Genomic DNA, 10727 nt, shown 5'->3' with positions numbered 1-10727 from the left:
ATTTCCAAATTGAATACGTTTTAACGCCTGCTTTCCATACAGTTTCCCAATCCTTTTATTGTTTGCGGAATTACTATTCAGGACGTGGCAGTCGGCACTTCGGGGCTTGGTTCTAGACGGTCAAGTATTCAAGGTAAACTATCTCGAGGCGAGACAAAAAAGCAACAATGCATCAAGACAAAGGGTTTTAAAAGAACACTTTGCAAGCAAACGCTACAGGACAAGAACAGGCGCACGCGACTGGCGACTGGCAGCGGAACGAATTTATTACGCGAGAGCATAATACATGGGAAAAAGAATAATGCGCTTGGTATTTTTTCTCATGTACTTATATTCGCTCGCGTAACAAATGTATTCAGCTGCCAGTCACCGGTTGCGTGCTTTACTCCTATCTTATTTATTAGCGCTCTGTTATTTATTCGTGCAGCGTGTACATTAATAGAGGAAAAGAGTTCTCGCAGTAAATAAATCCTGGACCGCAAAATCTTGTTGCCAGTGCCCCTCAGTTTGCTTTACGCTGGAGATCGGCTCATTTTTCAGGCTGCGATCTGCAGCCGAGTTGCTTGTTTGGAGCGTGTCTACCATCCGTAAGGTGATGCTCATTTTGATTTCGTGAATTTACTTCCAAGCATGCAATGAGACGCCATAAGAATGTTAAAACGCTAACCGACGTGACGGAAGACGAAACAGACAGATGCGGTTTATTTCCCCTTTTCTGTTAGCAGTTGCATTTATATTACGCCAACAAGAACAAATCAGCACGCATCAGTCCTCTTTTAGAGTATATCCCTTGCGTATTTGAGATTTTATTCTCCTCCTTTTGACACGGTTTAGTAGCCGGTATTCAGTTAACGGTAGCAATGTAGAAAGAATACCACATTGAAGTTAATGTTTTAAAATTATGATTTAGTTCTCCTGTAGTGTCTGCACTATTGCCGAATTTTGGTAAAAATGACTTTTTAGTAAAGGCGATGATATACGAAGTTCATTGGCCATGAAAAAAAATGGATAGTGCTTCTCAGTATCACCAAAAAAAAAAAAGAGAAAGTGGTCCTTATATTTCATAATATTCTTCCTATGGTGAAAAAACCAATTGCTTTGGTGCTGACATCTGAGCAATAGTGCACGTAGACTGGTCGTATACTGAAATTCCGAGAGCACTGCGGAATCTACACGGCAGAAATGCGAAAGCTTAAGCGTTGCTGGTAGACATGGTGCATCACATTTGCTCGCATTATCATTATCAACTAAATGTGGCGTCATTATCGTTGCTTTTATCATCATTGTCATTATCACTAATTGCAGCTTTATTGTCATCGCTAGTATCATCAAGGTAGACCAGGAAAATTTATAACGTGCGTTTCACGATCCCGGGCGTGGCGCAGTTGGTTAAAGCGCTCGGCTGGAGATGTAAGGTTGAGGTTCGATTCCCCGTGGAGACAGGATTTATTAAATTTTAACTATCTTCTTGATGGTAGACAAGGAGAATTAGGAGGTGCGTTTCAGTTGATGACGTCATTTGATTGGCAGCTATAGTCAGGAAGTGGGATAGGATGCTGGACGCCATGAGTGTAGGCCATTAAACGCTTTCGCCTTAAAATAGGAGTTCGTGTTCTCGGCGTACCGCAGGCTATATTAATATTGATCCTCTCTGTTAACGCTCTGGTACCCACGAGCTGCGTTGTCGCCGCAGCACGGCCTGCGTCAACAACAGTCTCTAGAACGTGCTATGCCGGTTACGGTGTATGTGCGGGCCATACAACTTATCCGAGCGTCGTAGTTTTGAAAACAGGTGCATCCCACCCTGCACAGTTAGTTTAAATGACCGCTCTAGCAACAGTTATTCCAACTTTCTCCCTGCATCTAAAGAAATACAGAAAAGTAAACTAGACGCATTGTAGCAACCAGACTGCCTAAGTGATTGCTGCTTCAAGAAACACCCTTGATCTCTCCTCTTAAGTCGTTGTAATTTCGTTTGGTAGTCAGAACATGTTGGGAACAGCGTTGGCATAGGACGGAGTGAGAACACAACACAGCGCATGGAGCGAGAACACAACACAGCGCCTGTGTTGTGTTCTCGCTCCGTCTTGTATAAGCGCTGTTCCCAACATGATCGTAAACCAAAAACTCCAGCTCCCCACTCTTCTGAAATTATAGAAGCTTGCGAAAAAGGAAACCTGCTCACGGCCTAGGTCTGCTGCAATAAGAGGGACAAAGATAACAGCGCTGCTAAAACCTGGCTGCAAGTTTTTGCACAGAAAAGGGAAGGAATGAAAACAAAGGAATATACAAAATACCGTGCGTTTACGTGCCAATTAGCACTCGTTGATTAACTTTCACCGCGCTTTTGCTCTCCTTATATCGTTCGTAGCAGAGCGACACGTTTTGAGGAAAATAAAGGCAGAGTAAACATTTGTTTGGAGGAAGCCCGTTCATATACAAGGTGTCCCAGCTTAGATGAAACAAAACAACCTGAGCGTTCCTCCCAATTTAAATTAAGTGAGTCTTTTTAGGAGTCATTTAAGTGCCCTCTGGTATTTCTTTATTTCCGTCTACTTGAACAATTATTAAGTGCTACCTATAATTTGCTTCTCAAATATCTCTCTCAACGCCAAGGTATGAATATAGGGAAATGGTCGGGAGCCAAGAATATATTCCAATTTAAGTGTTTTGGACGAGGTAGCCTTAGCGTAGCCCTTTTTATTCGTGAATAGTAAATGCCTGCGAAGTTTAAAAATGCCATGTGGTAGCGCAGAATGTGTCGGTAACAGCGCTTTCGAACTGGACTAAGGCTGCTAGTATATATAAGAATAAATTAACGCTAACACTTGGACGAGGACAGAAGAAAACACACACGACGATTGACAAGCGCTTGTCAATCATCGTGTGTTTTTTTCTGTCCTCGTTCGAGTGTTAGCGCTAATTTCTTCTTAAATATGCAGAACCAACTAGCCCGACAACACGCACTCCTAAGGCTGCCAGATTTGAGCCTTCCGCATGACCACAAACGAGCTTTGCGTTGCCGCTGGCTCGGAGATAAGCGCCAGCTAGAGCTGCAGCTGAGGAAATGTCAATGGCTGAGGAGCTAAACAACGAAATGTCAGCAGTCATGGACATTACCTCGTGACTGCGAATGGACTTTTCTGGTATGTAGACGGCTTGTGCGATTAAACTGTACCACTCTTTGTGGAAATCGGAAAACAAGTGGCAACGTATGCTAGTAAATTGGTTAATAAATTGCTGATAATCCACTTTTCAAATATAAAAGTAAGGTATCAAGTCTTAATTAGGAACTTTTAGCCCTCCATTATATAGCCATGTAAGTTATTAGAATTTCGAAAACGCGATTGCCCTTGACGCTGCGCGGCTCAACAGCTTTTGGCCAACTCGTGCCAAAAGCCGCAAGTTTTTGAAAATCCCGCGTTCTAAGCACCGCCCTTGCACCGTCAATCAACGGTGAAAGTACCATCTTTCCTTGTTTGTACCGTCTTTGCTGCGGTGTTCGACAGGGGAGTAAAGCTAGGCCCGAGGTCCACGCTTGAGCGCTATCTTACAGTTCTCATGCTTGCCAGACAACTTGTGAAGCAAAGGATTTACCGCGCCATATATAAAGATAAGCTCGCCGTGCAGAGCCGGAGCCGCTACTGCGCATGCGCCGAGCAATAGGTGCGCCCAACACCACCTTCTAGGTGGTGTTGGTGCGCCGCGCCTGACGTCACAGTTGCAGCCCCGCCGCTGCCACCAACGTTACAGGTTAGCTGGTCAGTTTGCAAACTCCGCTGCAGTTTGGCGGCCAAACGTGGTCCCGTTCGTCGCACTCTCATGAGGTGGCGCTTTTAACGCTTTTTGCGGTCCGGCCGGCCTCTCGCCGGACGAACTATCGCTGCGAGAAATTCGCGACGTGTTTCACGCACTTCGCGCCGGTAATTACCGTTTAACTAAAATATTTCCAATATAGTGCACAGGTATTATTCTGAATGTGCAGCGACAGTGACATTAGGCTGCGAGAATGGTTCTGATTATTAGCTAATTCGAGGAGACATCTGGATCTAGGTCGGGTATGGTTTTTGTTTATTTACTTCCCTAGAAACTAAACGACTCTTTGCTTACGGTGAGCCACAAAACGGTAGACGAATAGTATGTGAAAATATTGAAAGCTAAAGCTAACTACGATCGGCTGAAACAAGGCAGTTAACGCTTGCATACGGGTATTTTAAAGGGAGATGCAGCACTACTGCCGTGAAACCTTGACGTTATTAAGGACAAAACTCGAAAAATATCAGTAATGGCAAAAGGAAAGCAATTTATTCAAACCATATAGAAAAACACACACATCGTAATGGGAGCCGCTCTTACTGGGCCAAACAGTTAAGAGGCGTTCCTTTTTGTTCGCAACAACCACCTTCTCCTTGCCATCTGCATGAAAGATTATCCACTGAGGGAAGAAGGCGCTTTGACTTGCCAGTATTCCCTTTGAGTTACGTTTGATGTCTCTTTCTGGCAACTTAATATTCAAAGCATAGAAAAAGTCATTCACCATTCTGATTGGTCCTTCTGTGCCCTGAGAACCAGTCATGCCTTCTCCATTATCTTCCCGTTATATGAGAACGCCAACGGCGGTCCCACAGCTGATTGTATGTAAAAAGTTCATTGGCGCATTAGTTACAGCAGTAGCCAGAAAGTATAAGCTGTTTTATAAACAGTGCCACCTGGTTAGCAAGCCGGACGCTCATCTTTTGCAGGTTGTCTGGGGCTACATGTATTCTTGTGAGCTTTGGCACAACTCTGCTGTCCTGTACGGCTTCGTATACAGCGCGACGTAGTGTGAGAAGTTGATCTGATGAACACCAGCCTGAAAGAACGAAACAAAACAGCATTTCAATTTCATTGCACCCGAATGTACACGTTATTTCTTACCATTCCATACGTGAGCTTTTTCGAATGATTCGTAATGCATTTGACGATGTGGGGAACATCAACGACGAAGAATTTCTGCGAAGACTCTCAGGGGAGCTCTGTGTAGTTACATGGTCACATAATTTTTCCTGAAATTCCCAGGCTCGTCCATATTGGACGGTTGTTTCCAGCTACATCGCGTACAACCGCAAGCACTGAAGCATCATTCTTGTGCAGCTGCAGCACATCACTCAGCATAAGCTTTGCGAAGATCCGCCCAAGTGCTGCTCCTTTTGTAGGAAAACATGCTATAGGCTGAACCCAACCCTCAAAAAGTGGCAAAAACATCAGTACAAGCGCATGATCAACGAGTTGGTCATTCCCTGCATCTATCATATATCACCAGGATCCACAAATCCACCTATTTTATGGGATGCTTTGCTTAAAGAAACAGCTTGATTTAGCTTCACTTCATCAACAAATAGGACACCGCACCTTCTCAGTTGGCTTTTCCCGTGAAAATGTTCTTTGATGCTTTTCAGTGATACCTCATTTATTCCGCACCTGCAGGGTATGTCACTGATGATCTGACAGAGCTGTAATCTTGTAAGAAGTGGCAACAGCTGCGTATTAGTTAGTAGCTTGTAAATCTTTATACTTGAAATATCCAGCACGCCATCAGCCACTGTTCTGTGTAGCGCCTTCCATTTCTTATTTTGATTTTGCTGTTTCAACAGCAGTCCGCTCAACGGCTGTGTGGTTTTGAACAGCGCGCGAGACGTCAAGAATGTGCTGCTGCAGTGCGAAGTGTAATCGTGTTTTGAATTATGAAGTGAATACATATATGTCATAAGAAATGAACACAGCGAACCTGTAATTGCAGCCAGCTTGATGAGTATAACCATAAAGTCTATAATTCTATTACAATTTATGTTTTCGAGGTACCTATCAATATTCACGCGCTTTCTTGGGGCTGTCATTGCTGGTAATAATTTATCGCAAGGACGTTATTGTCAATAAAATACTAATCTTTAAATAATATTACTGGCTTTAGCTGAAGCGCCGTGTGCACAAGGAGTAACTGAACAATGTACGGAGCAGTTCAGGAATAATAAGGCTGGTAGTGACTTAGTATCTGAAGGAAGACTGATTTAGAACACTGGCTATGAGAGCCAAATGCGCACATTCAACATCGATCCTCTCACGCTGTCTGTGATAAGGCACCTTTCTTCTTGGAATGTCTTAGTATATACAAGTAGAGGGTTTCGCTTAATTCTCTGAGCAAAGTTTAAAGATAAGCTTCTAGAAGAAAGCTTTCGTTGGCAAAACACTGTCAGTGGTGTATTGCATCAATCTGCCAGTAAGAAGCGTTAAGTAATTTTTATAAGTCACTTTCAATATTACACGTACGCTCCTCATTTGCTGAGAGGTTTGTAGCGCGCCGTAAATGCATTACGCTGTTTTCTAACTAAAACAGATTAAAAAATTAAACAGAACGGCAGAATCTGCATTGGAGTAACGCGAAAGCACGGGTGCTGCTATTGGTTGCTATTGGTTGCTCCTGGTTGCTTAATTCACTTTGTGTTTTACCATTTTAGTCTTAGGCACTTTAAAATTGCGCGCCAATAATTTCCTATGCCCTTTTTCGGCTCCATTTCCGGTTGCGTGACGTCACAACTTTGACGTCACTATAATTCACTTGGCTCGACCTTAGGTTGCGTTGACGTCACCTTAATTGTCTAATTTAATTAACTATTTTAGTATTTGATAAATTAAAATGTGGCGCCAAGCCAATGACTAATGAGACCATTTTCGCCTTTACGTTTTCATTTTTTGCCTCTAAATAATTACCTGATTAACTTATTGGCCTAATTATTTTGCAGGACACAACATCACGTCACCCTCTATCGACTGACATCACTCATTAACCTCTAATACTTCTCAATTACTCACAATTGCTGCGGACATGATTTTGCGGACGCGGTCGGCGGATAGAAATGTGTGAACATGGCGAAATAATGGTTTCGCATTAATAAAAAAATGACATTTTTCGAGACAGCTATTCTTGTAGCCGTAGCCCCACAAGTAATTCCAGGCCGGCTTACGCACGCAAGTAAAACCAATGGCCGCAAATAGCGTTTATACATACTCCGGCTTATGTATATATCACGAAAAAAGAAAAAAAAAACAGCAATTACTAAAATGTCTTTATCGGCCTAAGCTCCTGTGAGTAAGTGAGGGCTCCTTGCCTGGCTTCTTTCTGCTGGTAATATATTCATCATCTAACGGAAGACAGAATATTCAGTGGTTTATTATTACAGTATTGCGACTGAATATAACTGATAGAGCAGCGAACGAATTTCTGTAACCCGTGTAACTGTGTTTTAAATCGTCGGGACGATATACCGTTTTAGTCTAGTGATAATTACACGTTAATGTATTTTCGAAACACAAGAAGTCGAAGCACTTGACGCGAAAACTCAGCTCGGTAGTTTTGAAGGTTCACTAGATGCTACATACGATACATAGATGATATACTACTGAGCTTTTTTCGGTGAAAAGAGCCATCCTGCCCGCACTGAAATGCATGCCCCGCTATCGTTTCCCGAGAATCGCTTATTTAAGCTTCTCTTTATTGCGACGCGGTGTCAACCGCTGGCGACCAGCAGATGCGGTTGCTTGTTATCGTCATAGAAAGACAGGGTATTCCGTGCCTGTCTGTTTACTGGCTGACTGTGAAGCCGGCAACTGATTACCTGCATATTCTATGCGATGTCGTCATCAGATGTAGGCTCACGTTGTATGGTCATCTGTTCCAGCATCTCTCAAACACGCACGCACGCACGCACGCACGCACGCACGCACGCACACACACACGCACGCACGCACGCACGCACGCACGCACGCACGCACGCACGCACGCACGCACGCACACACACACACACACACACACACACACACACACACACACACACACACACACACACACACACACACACACACACACACACACACACACACACACACACACACACACCACACACACACACACACACACACACACACACACACACACACACACACACACACACACACACACACACACACACACACACACACACACACACACACACACACACACACACACACACACACACACACACACACACACACACACACACACACACACACACACACACACACACACACACACACACACACACACACACACACACACACACACACACACACACACACACACACACACACACACACACACACACACACACACACACACACACACACACACACACACACACACACACACACACACACACACACACACACACACACACACACACACACACACACACACACACACACACACACACACACACACACACACACACACACACACACACACACACACACACACACACACACACACACACACACACACACACACACACACACACACACACACACACACACACACACACACACACACACACACACACACACACACACACACACACACACACACACACACACACACACACACACACACACACACACACACACACACACACACACACACACACACACACACACACACACACACACACATACCGAGTGTCGAGCGAGCTTTCTAAAACTCCTGCAATTAGTGAATTTTAAATAGCAAGACATCTACAGGAATAAACATGCTGTGAAACTCTTCTAAGCCTTCAGGTAATTAACAAAGACCACTAATTACCACTTTAACTGTCGCAGTTGTATGGGTAGTCCTAAGAGTGAATTTGAAGCCGTGAACAAGACGATGATAAATCAGTTTGGGTAACCAAGAAAAACTCAATTTTAGGTAATTAACAAAGACCACTAATTACCACTTTAACTGTCGCAGTTGTATGGCTAGTCCTAAGAGTGAATTTGAAGCCGTGAACAAGACGATGATAAATCAGTTTGGGTAACCAAGAAAAACTCAATTTTTTAGAGCCCTGCAGCGTGAGATCCGACGCTTCGTCTAGTGTATCGCGCTACTTTACAATTAATCCTTTCCCAACTCGGCCAGTTTTCTGCTCTAGTTATATGAGACATCGGTATATATGATCACACAAACGAACCAGGTGGTTGACTTCGAGGAAGGTCATTGCAAAACGATGACGCATTCGCAAACTTTAAGCCTCATATACGTATAGTTATAGATGAGGGCTCCAAAATAGGAGTCGTATTAAACATGCCCTTTATTGTTTTCCAGAACGAGCAAGACTATGGCGGCGCCAGGACTCGGAGTTTTCTTTTCAACATTTCCTTGGAGCTCTACACTCACTTAGCGAATAATAATGCGAAGGGCAACATCGTCTATTCACCGTTCAGCATCGCAACTTCGCTTTCAATGATTCTCGCCGGAGCCCGTGGCGACACTGCGCACGAACTGTCGAACGTGCTCCACCTCGGGAACAAAGGGGACAATATACAGAAGTTCTCTCGAGCTCTCCAGCGCCTCTCTTCTCAGGACGTCATCATCCGCATGGCCAACAGACTCTATAGTGCAATACAGCGACCGGTCCAGAAGAAGTACGCGAAACTTCTGAGAAAATTCTACACATCCAGCATAAAGTCAGTCGACTTCGCTCGCAACTCCGATGTCATCAGACGCAAAGTCAACGATTGGGTTTCGAAGAAGACCAATTATAAAATTCAGAACCTTCTTGACCGTGCAAGCGTCAATTCTGGAACTGAGTTTATCCTGGTCAATGTCATGTATTTCAAGGCTGACTGGAAATTTAGTTTCAGTCCAAGGAATACGCGACCAGCCGATTTCCATCTCGACTCTAAAAACACTGTCAAGGTCAACATGATGGCCCTGACGGCGGAATACAAAGTAGCGCATTCAGAGGAGTTGAAATGCAGGGCTCTGGATATGCCATACAAGGGAGGTGAATACTCTATGGTTATCCTTCTTCCGACAGAAGTCGATGGCTTGGCCCAAGTAGAAAAGCGATTGACAGAACATTTTCTACAGTCGCTCTTCGATAGCCTTGAAATACAATCCTCTGTTCATCTTTCTCTTCCAAAGTTCAAGGTTCAGCTAAAAAGAAGTCTCAAGGGAGTTCTTGGCGCAATGGGTGTCAACGAACTCTTCGACGAAAGCAAGGTGGACTTGTCGGGAATGTTCGACGGCAAGAGCCCGGCGGTCTCCAATATTATTCACGAAGCGGTTGTCGAAATCAACGAGAAGGGTACAGAGGCTGCTGCTGCAACGGCAACCGTTATGAGTTTAGGTTCTCTACCAGCTGAAATCGTCAATTTTTGCGTAGATCGTCCTTTCATGTTTCTCATTAAAAGAAACGTCGACAATTTGATCTTATTTATGGGATCGGTGCGCACACCTTAACAAAGCTTAAGAAGTGACGAAGCTTACAGTCCAAGTTCTGCTTCTGTCCTGATAGCTCGGCGAAATGGTTATTTTGGCTCTGAAAGTGCAAGAAATTGAGACAATAAAGAGCACCTGCGATACGCAACAAGATTGTGCACTGTTTCTTACTTAGAAAAGAGGAAATTTCCTTGAAGTGATACAGGTTTTCCTGGAGAATTTTCCCTGTCTTGTGTATTTTCCGCGATCGTTTGACATATCTAAAAGCGCAGTCTTTGCCAAAAGTGTATAGCGCAAGGGGTTAGCTTTTGAGCCATTTCGTGGGGCTAATGCATTTCCAGTGCTCCTAATATCGTGAACGTGAAAAGTTTATCCTACCCTCTACAGTGGCAAGGACGCTCAGCCATGCCAAATCAGCGCCACAACAAGGCTCAGAAACAGACCCCCCCCCCCC

This window comes from Amblyomma maculatum, chromosome 10 (assembly GCF_055883805.1).
Source record: "Amblyomma maculatum isolate TAMU_Amacu chromosome 10, ASM5588380v1, whole genome shotgun sequence".
NCBI classification, from domain to species: Eukaryota; Metazoa; Arthropoda; class Arachnida; order Ixodida; family Ixodidae; genus Amblyomma; species Amblyomma maculatum.
This window is presented reverse-complemented; position numbering follows the sequence as displayed.